Source organism: Bactrocera neohumeralis, chromosome 4 (assembly GCF_024586455.1).
Source record: "Bactrocera neohumeralis isolate Rockhampton chromosome 4, APGP_CSIRO_Bneo_wtdbg2-racon-allhic-juicebox.fasta_v2, whole genome shotgun sequence".
NCBI lineage: Eukaryota > Metazoa > Arthropoda > Insecta > Diptera > Tephritidae > Bactrocera > Bactrocera neohumeralis.
The window spans coordinates 17,906,296-17,926,334 of NC_065921.1; the positions used below are offsets into that span (position 1 = coordinate 17,906,296).

At 32.3% G+C, this 20,039-nt stretch overlaps 1 protein-coding gene across 1 annotated transcript in view; it reads left to right on the forward strand.

Annotated features, from left to right (window-relative positions):
- The window catches only part of LOC126756798 (diacylglycerol kinase 1), a 197,720-nt gene that overhangs the window by 17,647 nt on the left and 160,034 nt on the right, over positions 1-20,039 (forward strand). Inside the window, exon 2 of the mRNA XM_050470188.1 lies at positions 12,049-12,209. The gene's annotated coding sequence lies outside the window, so the exon portion shown is untranslated. The remainder of the gene's footprint in view (positions 1-12,048; positions 12,210-20,039) is intronic.

The window sequence follows — 20,039 nt, forward strand, 5'->3', positions numbered from 1 at the left end:
AACTGAAAGATCAAGATCAAGATCCAAATCACTTTATACCCATCAATAGCATGATATGTGTACCTGTGCAAGGTTATAGGTTTGATGCCGCCTAAGTTAACGGGTTTTCTTGTTTTCATATATATTTATTATTCGTATATTATTAAGAAGTGTGATGCACGCTGTCTTATTCATTTTTGCCAGGAATTTTATTTATAAAAGGATTAAAGAAAAGTTTTTAAAATTCAGCTTTAAAAGCAGTGAACTTAAATGCTAATGATTTATGTAAAACTAAAGCACTGAAGAACACATAAAGCTTTAGTCTGCATAATATAGGAAACAACTATTTCAAAAAACAAAAAAAAAGAAATTGCATGGCGCTTAAATAAAGCAATAAGTGGCTAACAGTGATATGCCATAGAAGAAACGCAGGTGAATTGACATTCAAAAACAATTAACATTTTAACGCAGCATGGCGTCAAGTCGCAATAGCAAGGCATTTCGGATTAAAACCCTCTATAATGCTGCCAATTGCTGGCGCTTAGATTTAGTTACGTATACGCAGTGTAGTACATCTAAGCTACAATTTGTGCAAATGCATGATTATGTACACGTAAATATGCACTCAAATATGTTTAGCGGTAAAATGCGCCAAGCACTCAATCATTCATGCGCTCGCTCGCTTGCAGTCGATTACGCCACCGCTTCATCATTCGCTGCTGCATTTGTGTAACACAAACGATCGTTGGCTGTTCAACGGTCATAATGCAGCAATTGAAATGTGCCAGCAACCGCCAGTACATACCTATCTAAATTTGTTGTATGCTAGAATTAGCGAGCGCTTGTACGTCATCGATCAATTTGCTTCCAGCGCAAAATATCAATCAATTTCCGAATCTCGCTGCCAAGGTGAGCTTTTGCGCGCATGAATGTTTGTGTGTACATGTGTGTGTGCGTGCAGGCGTGCGCATTTCTGAACTTTTATTGCCAGCTTTGCTTTAAAATGCTGACAAATCGCCAGTTTGGCGCTTACAGTACAAACATTTTTGTTGTTCTTATTAACACTTACCGCGCCGTGTGTGTAAAATTGTTGCCTTTCATTTGTTTACACAATGTGTGCTTCGGGTGGCAACATTTATAGGCGTAATGATTTACTGCTGATGAATGTATTGTTTCATATTAGCTTTAGTTGCAAAGAACAGTGGGACAATTACCTTAAAATAATGTGAAAATTTAAAATTATGCAAAAGTGTGCCATCAAATGATTGAGTAACGATACTAAACAATTTTGTAAACTATAATTCGCGCAAAAAAATTTTTTTTAAGTTAGTTTCTATATATTTTGCTACATTAATGTTCTGCATCTGTGTATAGAATAATAAAAAATTCTTTACTTCTGTTATTAAAATCAATTTTCGATTTGTCCGCTCATAACTCATTTCTCTGTTTTTTTCTACTGTAACTTTAAAGCTATAATAATAACATTGTATACACTGAATCATTATGTAAGCATATAAAAATTTCCATTAAATCGAATTTTGCATAAATTTATTTTTTTTATGATTTCAATTTACAAAACGCACTGGAGACTAATAATAGAAAAAAATAATAAAAAAGTATTTGTGTACAAACAGCTAAAATTATTACGTGAATCGTTTTAGCATCTAGTAATATACATACATATACATTTTCATATATGTATATGTATATAGTAACGATTTTGTGTGAAACTTTATATTTGTTTTTATTAAGCTTTAGGAAAGTAGCTTTAGAAAAGTATATTACTTTTATGATATTTTGATAAAATGTATTACTTTTTGTGGCATAGGAAAACTTAAAAAAAAAGCTTATTATAAAAAGTCTAAAAAAGATGTAACAACTATAAAGCAGCTAGTTAATGCTCAGCTCCACGGCGTATGAGTAACTTTTTTGCATAACTTGCTCTAATAGACATTCAAATAAGTTAATAAATGCGTATGCGTTGGCTGTCAGCATTTATAAGCTATGTGAAATTATTTGTATAAATTTTAATACATTTTAAGATTTTTCAGTATTATTAAACCGATTTTAATTTTTTTTTAAATTTATTTTTTAATTTTTTAGAATACTCCGACCATTTAAATAATTTCAGTGGACAGTTTGGATTTAAAAGAAAATTGTTATTAATATTTTTTTGTTAATTGTTAATGTCATACGTGATGCTGAAAGAGTCAGTAATGTATTTTATAAAATAAACTTAAATAATATTAACATTTCTATGCAAAGTGTGCGGACACGGCGTATGAGTAATTTTCTTTGTATTTTATATGGAGCCAGTGAGTGCGGCAAGCAAATAACAATTCACTTGTGTCTGGGCTTGCATATATATTTTGAAATTGCATTTATAGTATTGCCTTAAATTTTGACATTAGCTTAGGGGGTGAAATGGGTTTCCTCGGGTAAAACCAACAACAATTTTTTTCTCATATAAAAATTAAATATTTTATTGTTACAAACTTCCACTATTAACAAAGAAATTCTGAAGTTTTTCAGGATAACTCCCTGCAGGATGATCTAAGGTGAAAAAATTCAAGTTTTAGTTAAAATCTTAACTTAGAACTTTGACGAAGGAAAAAAACTGAAAATTGCATTTTTCGCTGACATTTTTACATAACAATGAAAATTTCAGTGAAAACTTCGCAATCTTTTTATTTTAAATAGTTGTAATCGAAAAAAATCCTTCGCCCAAGCCTTTAAAGATGGTATCTCTCAGGCTTGTGTAAAATTTAATATAGATCGATTGAGTAGTTCTCGAGAAATCTTGGCAATCGGCTTCAAAAACAAAGTTTCACGAAAAACGTCTTTAAATACGGCGCACTTATTCTAGCTAAACCTCGAGCGCACAAGTTCTCAAGACTGAAACTATTATTCGGATTAACTTGAACAGAACAATATTCTTGAGGTGTTGTAGAATTTAATAAGACAATAAAAAAACGATATTTTGAAACTCGTAAACCCGTGTAACCGCTTAAGCTATTTTATAAAGTTTATTAGCTTTTAGCCCCCAAAAAAAATTTTGAAAAAATTAAATATTTTTTTGACTGTTTTTTTTTCTTTTTTGAATATATAAATATTTTTATAATCCTTTATTGAATATAAATGTTGTAAAATCTTATAGTATGTATGAAAAAATCATAATTAATTTAGTTACTTTACCTAAACTCTCTAAATGTAATTCATATGAGCGGCATTTCGTATACGTAATTTTTCTGCATGACTTGCAGTTAGGCAGTCAATTGGCTATGTGTGTGTAATTTGATGGCAGTATCAGACTACGGCTGCTATACACTTTTGAACGCCACGCGTTAATTTTAAACACTTTTGAATATTCTTCATTAATTTTGTTTTTTTTTTCGAATATTAATTCTTTCGAATATTAATTTTTTCGAATATTAATTTTTTTCATATAACTTTTTATTAATATCCTTTTCCAAAATTAATTTGTATAATTGGCAGTTATTCTTGATTTGGTTATCTACTTATTGCATTATTAATCAGCTATTCTACAGTGTACCGGTAAATTATAGCAAACCATACATTTTTCCACCATTCAATTAATACATGGCGTATGAGTAATTTTATGCTTACACATAAAAATCGATAGGCATACATAATAATAGCTATGCGTTTATTGAAATAGTTAGTTTTACTATTTTTTAGTGTTCAATATTGTTTTCTCAATTATAAATAATGTTTTTTACATTTTTTAGGCTTAAAAATTTGTCAGTAAATGATGATGGCCGGCACATTAATGACAATATTTGAAAGTCTCTTGAACTGAAATGTTAAAAATTAATGTTAAAAAAAATGTATGAAGATCTTTAGTTAATTTGCTTGATTTATACAACTTTTCTAATATTTTTATACTATAACTTTATTCAATAACTTTTCAAATGCTTTTATAATATAATTTTATACATCTAAAAGCGCTTCCTTTTGAAGTATGCACACATAAAGGGATTATCGCGACGAAAAATTTATATATTTCATAATATTCTCTATTTCTGCATAAATGTTACAACCTTTTATTTTTTTGGAAAAATCAAATATCTATTCAAAATAGTAAAGTTCTATTATTTATTTCCTTGTAGTTGCCTGAAACTGCTAGCTAATGATTGTGCCATTTATTTCGTATGGCCCATATAAAATACATTATCTTCAATAAACGCCTCAACGACTTGTTTGGAGCGTTAATTATATTTTTAATGTTAATAGCAAGCAATCAGTGATTGCAAGAATGTTGTAGACTTTGCAGAAAAATAAAATTTTGTTGCTCGCAAAAATTAATTGAGCGTCTGAAGACAAGCAGTTGTAGATCTACAAAACAAAGTTGATTTGTGGAACTTTCCGCTTGTTTGTAATATTTTTCTATACTGAGAAAATTTTAAAATTGAAAAGCAGGAAAGTTTTGAAAAAGCTGCAGAGCACGCTTCCTCATTGTTTAATTTTTTTTAATATAAACCATTCGATTCTCCTAACTCAAATATCACAATGAAAACATTTTTCCATAAATTTCCATAACTTTAAGTTGTGGAAACCTTTGATAAATGCGTTCGAAACTTTTTAGAAAATAAATAAGAAACTAAATATTATAATAAGCTTGCATATGAAATATACACGGAAATCTTGTTACTCATACGCAGTGGTGTTTCATAAAAGCATATCAGCACACAATTTACTTAAGTAAATATTCTTATATACATATATAATATTCATATATGTAAATATGCTGCAAAAGCACTGCTAATGAAAGCAGAAACTTTTAATAAAGCGCTGACAGCGGTGTTTGGCACCCGACTGCAGCAGAGCCAAGCAGCCAGAGGTGAAGGTCATTATAAATATTATATACATTTTTTCTTTATTACACACTGTAAAGAAAAGTTATCACCTGAGGTATTTTTAAGTAACTTACATATATTAATTTCTCAGCTTTTATGTGTGTGTAAGTAGAAGTAAGATTGCCTATATTTAGGCGTATATTAGTAATGCGATATTATTACAGAAAGGAAGTAGATATATTAAAGAAGTTTGAAAGATTTCAAATAATTGCAATAAAATAAACACAAGACTTGCTAGTTTTGAAATGCAAATTTGCAAAAAAAAAATCTCAGAAATTAATTTTTAATAAATTTACTTTCATTTTAACATTTGGTATTAGTTGACAATAAGTAATGTGCAGAGGTGCTTCAATTAATATAAAAGCTGAGCAATCAGCTAAAGTGAACCCTTTCATTGTAGTGTCTTCAATAACAACATACATATATGAGTTGGTGAAAAATGTTGCCTACATTATTTTGTTTTAAATTTTATGCTCAAACGCAATAAAAATGTTCCAGAAAGTTTTCACTTTTACCGATAAATAAAAAATCATATATTTTCTAATTCTCATTATATTTATGGGATTTTTGAAATATTAGCTTTCCTTATTGTTGCCATTTATTTTTAAAATATTAATCTAATTGATATTACTAAAATGTTAGGGTAATGAAATTCTTCAAGGTATTTGTTAGTACATTTAAAACTTGTACAATAATTTTGAAAAACAAAAACGTAATACATTTTTTCAATATAGTGTTGCCACACAAAAATTTTTGTTTTTCAAAATTTTCAAAAAAAAAAATAGTTTTAAACTAACCGTTGCATTGCATTTAGATAGTTTTCAATATAAATTATTGCTTGGAAATTAAAAAAAAAACAGAGTTGCCACTTTTTTATAAGGAGACTACTAAGAATTAACGTTTTCGTTTATAGTACTTTCTGAGAAAATTTCAAGTCTTTGCCATTAAATCATTTACATTCTACGCTTAAATTATATTATGTATGTATGTACATATATACATACATAAGTATGTATACTACCTGTGTACACAACATTTCGTAAAGTTCTTGCTTATGGCCACTCTGCACAGCTAAACTTTTTAGAATATCTGCGTAATAGCATTTTCATGGGAATTTCGCAAACTTCTTTGGCATGCATAGGTACACAGTTAACGCGAAGAATTTACTTACATGAAAATAACTGTTTTCTAATATGCTGCCAGTGACACTTGAGGCAGCATATGTGTATGTGTGTGGGTGAGCATATAAGGAATGTGAGCGAGAGCATGTCAAACAGCTTTGGTTACAAGAGTTCAAAAGCAAACAAACAACAAAGAAACAATAGCAGCAACACTTAAGGCCCAGTAGAAAATAACTAACAGCTGGAAATTTTTTGGTCAGAAAAGAGAAGTCGAAAATTTCAATTTCGATGTTAAGAGTAGCTAGTTGCTAATCGCACAAAACGCATTAAATGTTAGCTGGAGGACATACTAATTTAGTTCTTAAAATTTTCAGAAATAAATAAATCCAAAAAGTTGAAAAGAATGTCAAATTAAAGTTTTTGTTAAATTGTGTGGGGTTTCCAGCTTAAATTTTTTTAATTTTTTCTTTTTTTTGAATATAAAACTGAAACCATTTAAATTCTTTTTAAAATTTTGTACAACAAGGTTGCCACCTACTCACAAAAAAAAATTTTTTTAAATTTTTCACTGTACTGAAATTTAGTTAATGCGTATATTATATACCTTAGGTGAACTAAAATGAGCGTATTCACACAAAAAATTATAAACGTTGCCACCTATTTCTATTTTATATAAATATAATTTATTTTAAATATAAAAATTTGGAATATTTATTTTGGATATTAATTTTTTTTTATCTAACACATATGCTCAAAAAAATAAATTTGTTTTGAAAATTTTAGAAAAAGTATACCCTAAGAGTTAATAATACTATAAAAAATTCCTAAAATTGTGAGGAGTTGCCTCTAAAAATATTTTATATAATTTCTATTTGTTTGTTGTATATAAAACTGAAATCTCTAACATAAAATCGAAAATTGCATCAAACAAGGTTGCCATCTACTAACAATAATTTTTTTATTCCATTGCAATGAAAGAATTTTATTGAGAGTTTGTTCTTAAAAAGAGCATATTCATGAAAATATTAAGGAGTATTGCCACCTTTTTTGTTTTTTTAAATTATATAGCAAAATATACGACAGTGTTGCCACTTAATTTTTTTTTAATTATATTTTGATTGTATAATTAAAATCCAACAACCAAAGGAACTCACTTCTATTTTGAATCAACAAAATATTTGAAAAAAAAATAAAATAAATATAAAAAACTTTAAATTAAAAACTAAAATTTTTAATAAAAAAATTTTATTAAAAAAAACAGCAAGTGAATGGCTATGAAGTGATCAAACAAAACCTATTGCGTATACGTATACAAAACCGTTTATAAAATTTTTTGTTTGCTCCAAATTTTCCTACAGGGCCATTACTGTAAACACTCACAACACCGGCATACCTTCACGTGCGCGAACGCATTTACGAGCCACGCATAGTTACTACCGGATACATGAAGTGTTGAAGCAACAAGATAGCCATACGTAAACACACACACATACATAGTTACATAATGACAACACATGAAGTGGCCAGCCTGCACTGGCAGGTGCGGTTTTCGTTACAAAATGTCGGAGACAGTACATGGCACAGGTAACCAAAGTTGTTGGCTCTCAACTTAAGAGTGAATATTTCCTTTTTTCTTTCTTTGTTTCCACTCCCACTTCGACAATGGCTTAGGAATTCCAAGAGTTCAGTACACAAAGTCGGGGTTGTTGTTATACATTATTTATTTGCTTGAGTTGCGTGTTCCTACTGTTGCTCAAAAATAGTTCGGTTTTTTTCTAGGTTCTGAAGTATGTTGCGCTTTTCTAAATTTTTCCCTTCGCAGAGAAATTGCTGCTAATGCCGTTGCTGTAGCAAATTGCCTTGCAGGTAAACTACTTGTACATTGGCTAACAAGTATACAAGTAGATACACACATACATACAAATGTATGTGTGTGAAGAGGTGCGTGTGCGCTGGCCAAAGCGGAAATCGTTGCGAAAACAAGTTTCCTTCCTTCGCCAAAGCACTTGCTTGCTTAGTCTCAGCTACATGTCTGTGTGTGTGCGTATGGAATAGTGTGTGAGGCCAAATAGTACCGTTTACCTTCTATTACATAACAATGCGCACATGTGTGTTTAAAGAAATACCTCCGCATGCTTTCCATACCTTTCAGCAACAATTTCAGCTATTCAGTTTTTAGTAACTGAACAATTCTTATTTTATATACAGTTATTTGGGCTTTGTTGGAGCTTTTTGGTTTACTGCGTTTGTGTGCTATATATTTCGTAAAATACTTTCATTCAATAAGTTTGCTTATAAGAACCTTCTAAGTAGTGTTAACAACGAACTGCCGCAGGTGCCAGTGTCGGTAAAGCATTTATGTGTGTGTGAAGAGTGAGGAAGACATACCATAAAGTATGTATGATGAAGAAACATAGTAAAAGTGAAAGTACAAACGAAATATTTTGGAATTCTGAACTTACTAACCTACTTGATGTTCCTTTGGCATTCCATGCTTGAAAGTATGCTAATATTATTTGAGAATCCTGAACTCAGCCACACATTTATAATATCATATACTTGTAAAATAAAACTTTGAATATTTTTACATGCTGCATTAAAAATTTCCACTAAGAATCGTAACAAAAATTTCTATACATTTTAATTACATATGTCAATAAAAATATTATAAGAACTTATCTTTGCGGCTGCAATAAAACCCAAAAAATTATTAAAATAATAACTCGATTACCACTGTTTAAGTAGATTGTTAGATCGACGGGAATATATATTATTAGTGAAAAATTTAAGATTTGGAATATAATGGGACACCCTGTACTTCTCATCTTTCGGCTGAGGTGTACAATGTCAAAATGAAAAAGTTATTAATAATTTAATAAACTTTGATTACCGCTAGCTCTTGACAATAATGAAGGCATAATATAGATCGACCTTCTGATCCCATAAATACAGAGCATTAAAATGTATATTCTGCATTTCCGCTGACTACTTTGCCCAGTTCCACATATAATTTTTGCACTAGGGTTGTCGTAATGGATCCATTTTTAATCAGCCACCACAAAACGGATACAAAAACGACTTATTTGTGGAGCTTTTACGCAGCTTTTTTGATATATGACACCCGATTTCCTTGTTTTACAATATATCCGGCCCTTTTAAGCGTTTTGAAATGCTTGTTTCAGTGACTAAGAGTCTGGAGCTCTTCTTTTGTTTTGACAGAGTATTCATTGAGTAAAGCTTTCAGTTTCTCTCAGTTTCCTCAGTTTTGACACGTTCGCACAGTCAGAGGATGTTACTACTTAAATATGAAGAAAACATCCAACAAAATATGATGATTTTTGAATGATGTTTTCTTTATATTTAAGTAACGAAGAAGAACTTCTCGCAAAAGCACTTTCTTAATATAAGTATAAAGGAAACTTGAAGCTTTTTATAAACCTTAAAACACTGCACAAAAAATCCTTTAAAAATATATGGGTTTAAAACTGTAATATAATTTTTATACTTCCTGCGGATCAAAACTTTCGAAAATGCAAAAAATAAATTAAATAAATTTCAAATATTGAGTATATTCCCTCACAAATATGGAGTATAATATATGAAAGAATAGCAATCTGTTTTACGTCTCTTGAAGGCTTAAATATGCAGGTATACTGAGAAATCAATTCAACTCCACAGAGACGCAAAATGATCAAAATTATTCATACTTCAGCCTTCTTTTAATTATTTTAAATTAAGTGTATTTGTTTGTATTTTTTATATCATATAAAATTTATTATATCGCTTATTTGCCAACACTTACCCTGCATCATAAATTTTGAAGACAAAATTATGAACTTTTTATCAACAAACGGCCTTTACATATCTCTTGATATGTTTCTCTATCACTTTTTTACTCTGTTTGGTTACTCGTGTGCTTATCTCTATGATGTCGCATGGCTGCAAGAAGAAAAAAGACAGTGTTGGTCAAGGTTTTGTTTGAAAAAAAAAAAATCAAAAAAAAAAAAAAATAAGGTACATGAAAACAATTTATTTTTGCAACAAAAAATTTAAAAATAGGTACTATACTATAGTACTGTTAGTACTAGTATTTCCCCAAATAAAATCATTTAATTTGATACAACGGCACATTATTACCTGAAAAAAAAGCAAAAATATGGTACACAAGAACCCATATCGAGCCCAATGCCACTTTGGTTTACCAATAGCGCGTCGCAATAACCAATCCCTAGATCCAAGACCTATGGTGTCACTGTACTTCTTGTTTACCTTTAGCGTAGGCTTTCTGAGGTCAATGCAGTTTTGTAAGGTCAGTTACCTTTTGTTTACCTTAAGTAAGGTCAAAAACCATTCCTGCTTTGTTGACCCATAGTGTTGACAACAACCATTCGCTAGATCAAAGAACCGATTGTTTACCTTTAATGAGGGCAACAACCATTTTCTAGATCAACGACCGTTAACGGCGTCAATGACCATTTCGTTTACATTAGCGAAGACACCAACCTTTCAAAAGAACAATGTTTCTTACCCTTAGCGAGGTTAAGGATAGGAACAAGGGATTGTTGACTTCAATTACCTTTGATGATTGCGTTAAAGTCTCCTTTACCTTATTGAACTCATTTTCTTGGTTCAGATATCTTAGAGGTTAACTGTGAGCTTTGTTTAAAACAAATATGTAGAACAAAAAACTTCTTACAAGAACTTTATTTTGATCAGTCAGTTTTTATAGCAGCTATATTTTGAACTGATGTTTTCGATAAATTCACTGTTGGCTTTAACAATAACTAGTGGAAATTTTCCTGAAGATATCTCATCAAATGAGAAATTTTGCAATCACTTGATTCCAAGCAATAACTTTGTATGTATGCTATATATTATAATGGTCCGATATCAATGGTTACGATAAATGAGCAGCTTCTTGGGGGGAAAAAGACGTGCGATATCTGAAACTGAGAGAACTGTTCGGGAATATACTGGCATATGGAAAGAGGTACCTTTTTCATGGCTATATCACCTCAACTTGTTTTGCTGATCATTTATGTATATATTTTAAAGGGTCTCCATTGTTAATATATAAAATAAATTCATATATTTCTACCCATTATCGCGTTGATGCGTGTGGGTTACATTGCTACAATATGAATAAAACAACAAATACAACCAATGCTTATCTTATCATGAGCAAACAAACAGATTTATCTGCCGCGAATGATTTTCATTAACAAAATATTCAGTGATACCACACGCCGCAGCTCGTTGAACCACCGTTATATGTATTTGCCTCTGTTACTGCGAGTATTAAGTAACAGTATTGCCGCTTAGTGGTTGCTGTGAATAATATGTTGTTGTTGTAATTTTGTTGCTTAAATAAATAAGGAAAGTCTGCGCAATTGTTTTATGAAAACGTTGTATGATATATGATTTACTTGGCATAAGAATTATTTACTTTAAAATCAAGCGGATTTTTAGTAAAATATTTGGAATGTTTGAGTTGGGGAATGATAAAAATAAATTTCTGGTACCAACTGATATTATACCAGTATTAGGGAAAAAGTTTAAAAAGTATAAAAATAATTGTAATTCAAATAAAAAAATTTAACAATATATGGGAAAATATAAAAATATATAAAATAATATGCGCTAATATGGTAAAAGAGCGCTGGTCCACAGTCATTTAAAAAAAATATGAAATATGCCAAATTTTTCAGCTTCAATGGTACTGTGAACACATCCACAACGAATATCAACTTTCCCATTGTATCAGAAGGACGTATACTAAGTTTCTAGATATTTTTAAATTTTTTCCCATTTTATCGCTTCAGTGGCAAACAATAAAAAATATGAAATTTAAAAACCTACTAATTTTATTTCGCATTATCTAAAGTTTAAGCGTACTATACAAAGTCATTACAAAAAAAATTATGCCATAAATTATTTACAAAATAAACTAAAAATCCTAACTCTAATTAAAGTAAACAAACTTGTAAGCTGGAATTATGATTATACTCGTATTTAAAAATATATCCCAATAATTACAAAAACAAATAAATAGAACTTACATTTTTTTTCAGATTTATTAATTTGTCCTTCCATAATGGCAGAAATCTTAACAGCAACTGTAACTAACTAAAGCTCTAAGTGTAAGTTTTAAGTGTGCCTAAAGTGTTAAGTTTGAGCTTCAATTTCAACTCGTAATAATTCTTCATAATCGAAAGGATTTATTCAGAAGAAGGTAAGGAAAAAAAATTGATAAATATATATTTATATGTAAGGCAAATAGTGATATTTTAGAACGCTGTAAAAACTGTTGCCTACATCTTGGCGCAAATCTGAAAATACGAATTTTCCAACAGTTCTTTTATTGAAAAATAGCAAAAAGGCAACAAAACTATAGGATTACTAACGAGATTTCAGAAAAAACCTTATGTTGTCTTTATAAACAAATAAGAAAATTTACGGCTGTGAAACACTTTTCATTCGGGCCAATAACAGATCAATTGAAAAGTCCCCGGTCTCACACATAAATGGCGCTACTAGAATTGAATGCATGTTATTAGTTAGCCCTAGCCTTCAAAAGGCGCGTGTATAAATAGCCGTTGAATAATTAGTTTGTTAATTATATCATTTTGAGTAATCATTATCAAACAATGAATAAAAAGGAGTTTGGGGTAGTGATAAAACATTTATTTTCGAAGGCAAAAACTTGGCTTAATGACGAGTTCTCGGACACTGCCATAGGAAAATCAATCATCAATGATAGGTATTCTAAGTTTAAAAAAGTTCACAAAACAGTTTTTGATGAACGTAAAGTGAGATACCATGCACTCTCAATATATTAACTGAACGTTTGTAACGTATCATTTACGAGTATTTTTATATAAGTAAGCTCTGTGCAGAGTGGGTGCCGCGCGAGCTCACGTTTGACCAAAAATAATGACGAGTTGATGATTCGGAGCAGTGTTTGGAGATGTTCTAGCGTAATGAGCCCGATGTGTGGGTAGATGTGTGACAATGGATGAAACGCGACTTTATTATTTCACTTCGAAGTTCAATTGACAGTCAACCTAGTGGACTGGACACGATGAGCCTGCTCGAAAGCTCGAAAAAGCAGCAGAAAGCTTGGAATGATGTCAGTATTTTGGGATACTCATGTCATAATTTTTTGTGACTACCTTGAAAAAAGCAGGATCATCACCAGCGACTACTACATAGCGTTATTGGACCGTTCGAAGGAAGAAATTACCGAAAAACGACCGTATGTGAAGAAGAAGAAAGTGCTTTTTCACCAAGACAAGGCATTGAAAACGATGAAAAAATCTATCCACCATATTCTTCAGACCTAATTCACAGCGACTATTTGCTCTTCTCAGATCTCAACAGAATGAACGTTAGGAAGAAGTTTTCGTCTAATGAAGAGATGATTGCCGAAACTGAAACCTATTTTGAAGCATAGAACAAATCGTACTACAAAAATGACATCAAAAGGTGGAAGGTTGCTAAAATTAGTGTTTCTCCCTTAAAGAGTTCCATTGTTTTTGCTGTTGTATATTCGAAACGAATTTTGCCAAAAAACTCTGCTTTAATATGGGTTGGCCGTTGACTTTTTAATTGACTTGTTAAAATATCACTTTATAGGGTTTTAAATGGTAATAAAATACATTGCGGTTAACAAAGCAAGAATTTCTATAGTTTTCTTTAATATTTTGAACAAATGGCCACCATGACTTTGTTTGCATATCTACGCACATTTTCCATGACCCGGTACAGCATTTCGGCTGCAATTTTGGCTATAGTAGCTAAATTTAGTCTTCGAGCTCGTCGAATATTGCTGATCGATTGGCGTAAGCCTTTGACTTCACATATCTCCAGAGAACATAATCAAGAGGCGTTAAATCGCATGATCATGGCGGCTGTTAGAGTTTCCCAAAATTAACAAGTGGCCAACCTTGCAGAAAATACGTCCCTGATCAGACGTGAAAGATGAGGCGTTAAAATCTCTTATTGGAAATAAAGATCTTTCGATTTTATCAGGAAAAAAGTTAGTCAACATCATGTCATAATGCTCACTATTGATGGTAACGACATTTCCTTTCTCATTTCTAAAGCGATAAGGAGCGATGATGCCGTCATACCACAATGTGGCACAAAGGCGTTTTCTGAACCACCCGAGAATTCGACTCATCGCAAAAACGACAATTTTATTTGTTGGCGAAGCCATCGAGCCAGCTGGTGATCTCAACTGATAAGATGATTTTTCGATGAACATGAATTTGTGAATTTTCCGACTAACGTGAATTTTCTCAATAATCTCATCAATTTCCAAGCGTTGTACCAAAGTAAAACGTGGCATGGTGAAAATGCAAAACGTACTGAAAATACTGGAAATATTTTACACAAATCGCTAAAAGAACATGGCCACCACGAGCTGTCAAAATCACGTCATCCCTATTGGTAGACGCTATACTTGTCTTCTAGCAATTTTATATACAAAAACATTGCAAGAATTCCAAACAAACAAAAATTACTGACAAAAAATTCTTTAAAATACCAACTTCCTAGCAAATATATCCAAAATACTCTTCTCTTCATTCTTTTTACCCCTGAACATTCACGAAGTTTGTAACACCCAGAAGAAATCGTCGGAGACCCTATAAAGTATATATATAAATGATCAGTATGTCGATCTGAGTCATTTAGCGTTTTTTGAAATTTTGCAAACGTCATTTTCTTTTCAAGAAGCTGCTCATTTCTCGGAACGGCCAATATCGGGCCACTATAACATATAGCTGCCATACAAACTGAACGATCAGAATCAAATGCTTGTATGGAAAACTTTCACATTTGACAAGATATATTCACGAAATTTGGTACAGATTATTTTCTAAGACAACAATGTAATCTCCGAAGAAATTGTTCAGATCGGTTAACTATAGCATATAGCTGCCATACAAACTGAACGATCGGAATCAAGTTCTTGTATGGACAACTTTCACATTTGACAAAATATATTCACGAAACTTGATATATGTTATTTTCTAAGGCAACAATGTAATCTCCGAAGAAATTGATCAGATCGTTTAACTATAGCATATAGCTTCCATACAAACTGAACACATAGTTACTAACAGAAATGCACCTGTGAAGGGTATTTGGCTTCGGTGCAACCGAAGTTAACGTTTTTTCTTGTTTTAATTGATTAACTCTTGTACAGTTATGAATATATACGCAAATAATAGCATCAGTAACTGTCAATAATTAGTTTTCCTGACATTCATTTGAGTGATTTACAGACCGTCGGCTTCAGCCAGTAATAATAAGAGTGTACACGACAGCCACTCACTGCTGTATGAATTTGTATATGTATTAGGAAAACATTGTTATGAGTCATCATAGATCATAATTATGCCAACAGCGACAGCAGACGATAAAACGCATCACTCAATTATGGCACATGCATGCCGACAAATGCTCGCGCCTGCGCAACAAAGTTAAGCTATCAATCATACGGCAAGTAAGCAAACAAACATAGTTAAAAATGCTTGAGGCAAGGTATGTAAAAGCTTAGAAAAATATGAGGGAAAGTAAAAATAAAAATTGGTGGCCTAATGTTTAGTACTTTTGGGCGCACGAGTTAACTAAAGTGGCTGTTTGCTGTGTTGAAGTTTAAAATAATTGATCTGTCTACTTTTAGCAACGACTGTATGCGCGCCCAAATGGTTAATTGCTTTAAAACTGTTGACCATATGGCAATGGCACACCAAAACAAAGCTACAAAAACTAGAAAATAATTTTTTTCCCCCAAACACCGCCATTAAGCGGTTGGTGCGGGTGGTTGAGGGCGGCGGCGTGTGCTGCGACTTCGATATGCCACACATGATTGCGCGCAAATATTTCAACGTTTGTGCGCTAATTGAACCGCAAAGCGGGCATTTAAAACGAGCCCAGATATACAAACAATAAAAACGTAGAAATTCAGATGAACACACACACACACACAGGCTACCATATGAAGCAATGGCGGTGCGCTTATCAGTTGTTTGCATGAATACTGTTGTAAATTTGTATAGCGCAAAGGTAGCAGCGGCGAGAGCTGGAATAAAGCAGAACTTTGCCGATACAACAACAACAACAGAGCTGAAATATGCCGCTTTTTGTTTGTAATTTTTGTATATGTAAAAGATAGACATACATACATATATATATGTGGGTATACATATATGTTTGCATGTGTGTGCGTAAATGTCGAAAAACATTCAGCATAACTTGTGGGATTTCGTCATTCACACAGTCAATTGTCCAACTTGCCAATCCCGCATTGCCTGCACACACACAGTAAATTCGTTACTCATACGCCCCGTGGCACCAACTGTGCTTTCGCTTTGTTTTCTGCGATAGCACGCAACAATTTTGATATGCTGGTCGGCATTCATAGCTTGATTCGCGCGCACAAACTTATTGAAACGTTATGCTGCTGCGTATGTGTATGTGTGTGTGTGCGTATTTGCCTTTTGCGGTAATTATATGCAAACAAGGCGCATATCGTTTGTCAACGCTGCCGCAGTGGATATTTTTTATGCTAAAAATGAATTTTTTTGCAAATATTACGAAAACTTTGCATATCTATGTATGCTTTGTAGCATTGTTGCAAGAAAAAATTTAAATACACTATTTTTAGGACACAGGCACACATACAAAAATATACATACAAACGCATATATAAAATTATGCGTGTGCTTTGTAAGCGTATACCAGTAAAAGTATGTCTAAGCATTGTTTTGCTGGATTATGACCCTCGCACACACACTACAATAAACTGTTTGCTATGCTTGAGTGCGCCTAACAGCCACCAAGCTGACGCCTACTGCCTAATGGTCGAAGGTCTTTAGCCCGCTGCCAGTCAACTCCATACAGATTACATCACACGTACACATGTGTATGTGTGTGTGCAGTTATGCGCAGTTATTTGTCAGTTCGTTTGCTCGCTTATTTATATATTCTTTTTATTTAGTTATGCACCATTCCTCTCTCATTCTCTTATTTGTCAACTTTCTATTTCTCAGCGGCCTCACTTTGCTTGCTCATTTGCCAGCTTCCATCTTGCTGTAGACCTTTTGCATATTTTCTTTGCTTACTTATTTATTTATTTATTTATTATTTATTATGTTGGAGCGGTCGGTGGCATGCATTCTCTGCGGTGCTGCGTGCTATGCCCGGTTCGTTAACTTTTGTTGTGACATTCAGTCCACAATATTATTTACATATATGTATATCAAAATCAGTTTTAATGTCAGCAACAAATGTTAGTGTAGGCAAGATAAACTTACATATACAACTTACATATTCAGTTATACCTTTTCTATACATATATAATATATATATGTATTTGAACATGAGTATATTTGTAGCTGTGTTAAATATGTTAATTGTATGCTCTAAGCTCTGCCTGTAGAGGTTTGCAAGAACTTATTTGCACATTAAGTTATGTAATGTCGATAGACGCCAAAGCAGTGAAGGCCAGCATAAAGTGAACAGACAGTTCCATAATGGCTTAAACAGAAGACTTGCTTCATGATTTAGATTTAAGGAATATAAAAAAGGAAAATTCAAAAGGTTTGAAAAAAAAAAATCTTTTTTAAAGAAGACTAAATTGTATTCATTTTTTGAATTCTGGAAATTTTCATTTCCCTATTTTCTCAGTAGATACATAATTATCTAATTCGAATTTTTATCCGCTCAAGCACTGTTAACTAGGCAGGTTTATGGCTCAAAGAAATGTCTAGCATACATTTACATTCCAACTCTAACTAACACGTCTAAAACCCTTCTTTTTTAGTTTTACCATATCAAAACAGTTTTAAGTTGTCCAAATACCAACTGATCAAACATGACCCGTAAAGAAAAAAAAACTAAATTTTCGCCTATCTTAATTATCGCCTTCAAATAGGTTCCTATGCCAGCACAAGCATGCCAATGTTCAATCCAATTTTTCATACACTTTTCATAAGCCTCTCCTGAGCTGGACTTCCATATCTTCAGCTAATTTTGTTTTTTTTCGGTTTCGGATATGTTTTTCAAGCGCTATTTGCTAACTTATTGAACAGTTTCATCATCATATTCATCAACTCGCCTATCTGTTTACCAGTAATGATGTGTTAGCTGAATCTAAAGTCCTCAGCTACGTTGTGAAGCATCGCTTTTGTGATCTTTAAAATATTCAGGTCTTTTGGTAAAAGTCTAGCATTGACATGATTCATATCCAGTATACCACTGATGCCGGAACGACGATTTTCAAACACAATTCTTTAACTTTTCTGTTGTTATCTTCATTAGCAGAGCGACTCGGATGAGCAAAGTTTTCGACGAATTTACTATCTTCGCTGAATGCTTTGAGCAGCTCAAAAGCTTGCATTTGTGAAAAGTTGGACTCCACAAAATACTTTTGCAAGATTTTCAACAATTTTATAGTCGTAATTCCATTGGAAACAATGAAATTTCAAAAAACAGATTTGTTTGATTCTTCTATATTATTAATCCATCTATCTGTCTTCATCTACATTTCTATGTCTTAACCAGACCTTCCAGTATCATATACAAACATTTTCATTTAAAATTTTTAGTGCCACTCATAGTATCACTAATAAATCCATTAACACTCTGTAACAACAAAAAATGTTTATCCCCATAGTACATCATATATTATTTCTCAGTCTCCAGCCTTGTTTACGCCATCGCACCTTTATATTTATCTTCCTTCTTTCTACTCTCTCTCGACATCAAATCACAGCCACAACAACTCTTTCTGCTTGTCCATATACATACATATATGAACACATGTTGAAATCAGCGCCATTGACAACGAGCACATATTTGCGTAACAGATGTTTCAATATTTTTGCGTTTTCCTCTTTACGCCTTTGACAGCTTAGGCGCACAAGGCTGCACGTATCCTTGTGCATGTGCTGTCCTGTCGTTCCTGACGTATTGCCCACGCAAATCATTTGTCTCAATGTCATTTTGATGGCCATTTGGTTATGCGACACCTGACAGAAGTTTCATTTTGCGTTTTTGATAGCCTTCAAGTGCACGGCGGCACCTGCCGGATGTACTTGTATTACCACTCAAATCTTTTTCCTTGAAAATGTGCTGTTTTTGATTTTGTAGTGTGAAGATTGGAAAATATATTTTTTTGGTTACTTGTGAACTATGCAATGCAGAATATGACTTAGAATGTATTGTTAGATGTTTAAAGTGTGAATATTTCATTGAAGTTAGCTTATTCCTAAGCCATTTTTCTGATAAATTTATATCTATATATGATTTTTAGGATTTTTTGTTAGAGGTTCAAAGGACCATTTCTATATAACAATAAAATCTTAATCCTGAAGTAGAATCTCACTTCAAGAGTTATATAGACGAATACAGCTCCATGTCGCAATCCAAAGAATTCCATTTTTTGCTAGTTATATTAAACAGAGGTTTTTGTCGTTCAAACGGAGTTATAATTAACAGATTAGGGAACTTTAAAAACATTTTGGAACCATTTTCGATTGCTAAATTCGTCGTAGACTAGGATTATATTTTGCCATTTGAGACTTTACTGTTAAATGTCACGAAATATTGTTTAAAATCTAAAATATTAGGGGTCAATGCTGACAGATTAACACCTCTTACATGCACCCTGAAAATATCTAATTCAAACCGTCAAAACTTTATATTAGATTACCTCAAAAGAATATTTCAGCAAGACACCCTCCAATTTCATTATGCTCTGGGTATCAGTCACTAAATCACAGAAGCTAGGTTGAAACCTTCTGTTAGTCGCCGCATGTTTTCGTAGAATTTTCGGGGATTACATCTCGCACGTGTTGTAGTCGATTTTATCGTTGCACTAGATCATCTTTTTAGCATTCTTTTGTCTGAAAACTAAGAGAATAGTTAATCGTAGGGTGCTTGAAATTTTTAATGCGTTTGCCTTGGTCGTCATCAAAGAGAGAGGTTGCAAGTCTCATTCCGTTGACTGTTGTTTCCTTTTTGCGTTCAGATGGATATTTTTACTGTGACG